The sequence below is a fragment of the Salmo salar genome, chromosome 11 (genome assembly GCF_965601325.2).
Source record: "Salmo salar chromosome 11, fSalSal1, whole genome shotgun sequence".
Lineage (NCBI taxonomy): Eukaryota > Metazoa > Chordata > Actinopteri > Salmoniformes > Salmonidae > Salmo > Salmo salar.
Genome location: NC_138301.1, coordinates 117,315,513 through 117,320,512, shown reverse-complemented (window position 1 = coordinate 117,320,512; position 5,000 = coordinate 117,315,513). Strand labels below are relative to the sequence as shown.

The 5,000-nt window shown below is 48.3% G+C and overlaps 1 protein-coding gene across 1 annotated transcript in view; it reads right to left on the bottom strand.

The window, feature by feature from the left end:
* Nucleotides 1-5,000, bottom strand: part of nbeaa (neurobeachin a) — a 327,572-nt gene that overhangs the window by 119,087 nt on the left and 203,485 nt on the right.

Genomic DNA, 5,000 nt, shown 5'->3' with positions numbered 1-5,000 from the left:
CAGGAAGGAGGAAGGTGACCTCATATCATCAGATCAGAACGGACAGTAACAGTCAACAGGAAGGAGGAGGGTGACCTCATATCATCAGATCAGAATGGACAGTAACAGTCAACAGGAAGGAGGAGGGTGACCTCATATCATCAGATCAGAACGGACAGAGTGTAACAGTCAACAGGAAGGAGGAGGGTGACCTCATATCATCAGATCAGAACGGACAGTAACAGTCAACAGGAAGGAGGAGGGTGACCTCATATCATCAGATCAGAACGGACAGTAACAGTCAACAGGAAGGAGGAAGGTGACCTCATATCATCAGATCAGAACGGACAGTAACAGTCAACAGGAAGGAGGAAGGTGACCTCATATCATCAGATCAGAATGGACAGTAACAGTCAACAGGAAGGAGGAGGGTGACCTCATATCATCAGATCAGAACGGACAGTAACAGTCAACAGGAAGGAGGAGGGTGACCTCATATCATCAGATCAGAACGGACAGTAACAGTCAACAGGAAGGAGGAGGGTGACCTCATATCATCAGATCAGAATGGACAGTAACAGTCAACAGGAAGGAGGAGGGTGACCTCATATCATCAGATCAGAACGGACAGTAACAGTCAACAGGAAGGAGGAAGGTGACCTCATATCATCAGATCAGAACGGACAGTAACAGTCAACAGGAAGGAGGAGGGTGACCTCATATCATCAGATCAGAATGGACAGAGTGTAACAGTCAACAGGAAGGAGGAAGGTGACCTCATATCATCAGATCAGAATGGACAGAGTGTAACAGTCAACAGGAAGGAGGAAGGTGACCTCATATCATCAGATCAGAATGGACAGTAACAGTCAACAGGAAGGAGGAAGGTGACCTCATATCATCAGATCAGAACGGACAGTAACAGTCAACAGGAAGGAGGAGGGTGACCTCATATCATCAGATCAGAATGGACAGAGTGTAACAGTCAACAGGAAGGAGGAGGGTGACCTCATATCAGAGAGGAAAATGTTGTTCCAACCGCATCACATATGTGTGTTTACTGTGTACTGTTTACAAAGCTCAGTGTTTGGGTTTTAACATGCCAGCAACTACAGAGGACGGAGAGAAAAAGCGGAGGGAGAGAGAGAGAGAGAGAGAAAGAGGGATGAGAGCAAGGGATGATTCAGCGGAAACGATAATTGATAAGGCCAGAGGAGAAAAAGAGGGATGGAAACGGACAGCTTTTAACAGATGAGAGGCTCTGCTTGGCAACCTGAATAAACGTTTACAACACAAGCACAACAACAGCGCCGAGATGGAAGCTCACACACACGTACACATGCACGCACACACACACTTTCCGGAATGCTGGTCCATAATGCAATTCTCCACACGCAGCACCTCCGATTACCCAGAAACCCCAAGAGGGCTTGGACATAAACAAACAAACAAACAGACAAGTAAACAAGTAGGGTCCCGTGGCTCAGCTGGTAGAGCGAGGCTCAGCTGGTAGAGCGCGGCTCAGCTGGTAGAGCGCGGCTCAGCTGGTAGAGCGCGGGTCAGCTGGTAGAGCGAGGCTCAGCTGGTAGAGCGCGGGTCAGCTGGTAGAGCGAGGCTCAGCTGGTAGAGCGCGGGTCAGCTGGTAGAGCGAGGCTCAGCTGGTAGAGCGAGGCTCAGCTGGTAGAGCGCGGCTCAGCTGGTAGAGCGCGGCTCAGCTGGTAGAGCGCGGGTCAGCTGGTAGAGCGAGGCTCAGCTGGTAGAGCGAGGCTCAGCTGGTAGAGCGCGGGTCAGCTGGTAGAGCGCGGGTCAGCTGGTAGAGCGCGGCTCAGCTGGTAGAGCGCGGCTCAGCTGGTAGAGCGAGGCTCAGCTGGTAGAGCGAGGCTCAGCTGGTAGAGCGCGGGTCAGCTGGTAGAGCGAGGCTCAGCTGGTAGAGCGAGGCTCAGCTGGTAGAGCGAGGCTCAGCTGGTAGAGCGCGGGTCAGCTGGTAGAGCGAGGCTCAGCTGGTAGAGCACGGGTCAGCTGGTAGAGCGAGGCTCAGCTGGTAGAGCGAGGCTCAGCTGGTAGAGCGCGGGTCAGCTGGTAGAGCGCGGGTCAGCTGGTAGAGCGAGGCTCAGCTGGTAGAGCACGGGTCAGCTGGTAGAGCGAGGCTCAGCTGGTAGAGCGAGGCTCAGCTGGTAGAGCGAGGCTCAGCTGGTAGAGCGCGGGTCAGCTGGTAGAGCGAGGCTCAGCTGGTAGAGCGAGGCTCAGCTGGTAGAGCGAGACTCAGCTGGTAGAGCGCGGGTCAGCTGGTAGAGCAAGGCTCAGCTGGTAGAACGCGGCGATTACAATCCCAGGGTTGTGGGTTTGATTCCCAAGGGGGACCAGTATGAAAATGTATGCAATCACACTACGGTACGTTGCTCTGGATAAGAGAATCTATCTAAATGACTCACTACCGTACGTTGCTCTGGATAAGAGTGTCTGCTAAATGACTCACTACCGTACGTTGCTCTGGAAAAGAGTGTCTGCTAAATGACTCACTACCGTACGTTGCTCTGGAAAAGAGTGTCTGCTAAATGACTCACTACCGTACGTTGCTCTGGATAAGAGAGTCTGCTAAATGACTCACTACCGTACGTTGCTCTGGATAAGAGAGTCTGCTAAATGACTCACTACCGTACGTTGCTCTGGATAAGAGAGTCTGCTAAATGAAAGTAACCATGACAATAGGGTTGCACATTTCTGGGAACATTCAACAAATTCCAGTTGGATTATTCCTGGAATCAGGATGGAATAAGCATGACTTCTCTGACCAGGATTTCTGGAAAACCAGGGAATTTATTGAAAGTTCCCGGAATTTTGCAACCCTAGGTGAGAGGAACGTGGAGTGAGAGGAAACAGGAGTGAGAGGAAACAGGAGTGAGAGGAAACAGGAGTGAGAGGAACGTGGAGTAAGAGGAAACAAGAGCAAGTGGAAACAGGAGTGAGAGGAAACAGGAATGAGAGGAATGTGGAATGAGAGGAAACAGGAATGAGAGGAATGTGGAATGAGAGGAAACAGGAATGAGAGGAAACAGGAGTGAGAGGAAACAGGAGTGAGATGAACGTGGAGTGAGAGGAAACAGGAGTGAGAGGAAAATGAGTGAGAGGAACGTGTAGTGAGAAGAAACAGGAGTGAGAGGAAACATGTTTGAGAGGAAACAGGTGTGAGATGATAGTGGAGTCAGAGGAAACAGGAGTGAGAGGAAAATGAGTGAGAGGAACGTGTAGTGAGAAGAAACAGGAGTGAGATTAATGTGGAGTGAGATGAATGTGGAGTGAGAGGTAACAGGAGTGAGAGGAAACAGGAGTGAGATGAACGTGGAGTGAGATGAAAGAGGAGTGAGAGGAAACAGGAGTGAGATGAACGTGGAGTGAGATGAAAGAGGAGTGAGATGAAACAGGAGTGAGATGAACGTGGAGTGAGATGAAAGAGGAGTGAGAGGAAACAGGAGTGAGATGAACGTGGAGTGAGATGAAAGAGGAGTGAGATGAAACAGGAGTGAGATGAACGTGGAGTGAGATGAAAGAGGAGTGAGAGGAAACAGGAGTGAGATGAACGTGGAGTGAGATGAAAGAGGAGTGAGATGAAACAGGAGTGAGATGAACGTGGAGTGAGATGAAAGAGGAGTGAGAGGAAACAGGAGTGAGATGAACGTGGAGTGAGATGAAAGAGGAGTGAGATGAAACAGGAGTGAGATGAACGTGGAGTGAGATGAAAGAGGAGTGAGAGGAAACAGGAGTGAGATGAACGTGGAGTGAGATGAAAGAGGAGTGAGATGAAACAGGAGTGAGAGGAAACAGGAGTGAGATGAAAGAGGAGTGAGAGGAAACAGGAGTGAGATGAACGTGGAGTGAGATGAAAGAGGAGTGAGATGAAACAGGAGTGAGATGAACGTGGAGTGAGATGAAAGAGGAGTGAGATGAAACAGGAGTGAGATGAAACAGGAGTGAGATGAACGTGGAGTGAGATGAAAGAGGAGTGAGATGAAACAGGAGTGAGAGGAAACAGGAGTGAGAGGAAAAGACGATCACCTCTCATGTTCAGGCAGATCCACTCATTTTCATATGATATGTTTACATGTTTAATACGCGTGTAATATGTTTACTACATGTTTACTACACGTTTACTACACGTTTACTACACGTTTCTGTCCTGTATTGTTGTGTGACGTCTCCGTTTTGTCATTTATTTGATAATACACAGGAATCTTGAGAGGTCATCACTGTGAATAAGAATCTCTTTTTAATTTACTTATCTCTATAAATACAAGTTATATAATAATTTCAAAATGTGGTATGTATTTCAGTAACGGTACCTTGAGTATGAGTCATTACGGAACAGTATACTGTACTTATGTAGTATGTGAGTAGTATATACTCTGAGTGTACAAAACATTAAGAACACCTTCCTAATATTGAGTTGCACTCTCCCCTTTTGCCCTCAGAACAGCCTTAATTCGTCAGGGCATGAAACTCTACAAGGTGTCTAAAGCGTTCCACAGGGATTCTGGCCCATGTTGACTCCAATGCTTCCCACAGTTGTGTCAAGTTGGCTGGATGTCCTTTGGGTGGTGGACAATTCTTGATACACACAGGAACTGTTGAGCGTGAAAAACCCAGCAGCGTTGCAGTTCTTGATACAAACCTGTGCGCCTGGCACCTACTACCATACCCCATTCAAAGGCACTTAAATCATTTGTCTCTCCCATTCACCCTCTGAATGGCACACACACACAATCCCTGTCTCAAATGTCAAGGCTTAAAAATCCTTCTTTAACCTGTCTCCTCCCCTTCATCTACACTGACTGAAGAGGATTCAACAAGTGGCATCAATAAGGGTTCATAGCTTCCCCCTCAACTCACCTGGTCAGTCTATGTCCTGGAAAGAGCAGGTGTCCTTAATGTTTTGTTCACTCAGTGTAGTATGTAGTATGACGTTCAGTACCTTGAGGATGAGTTGTTTGAGGAACTACAGTACGAAGTATTCATGTAGTATGTAG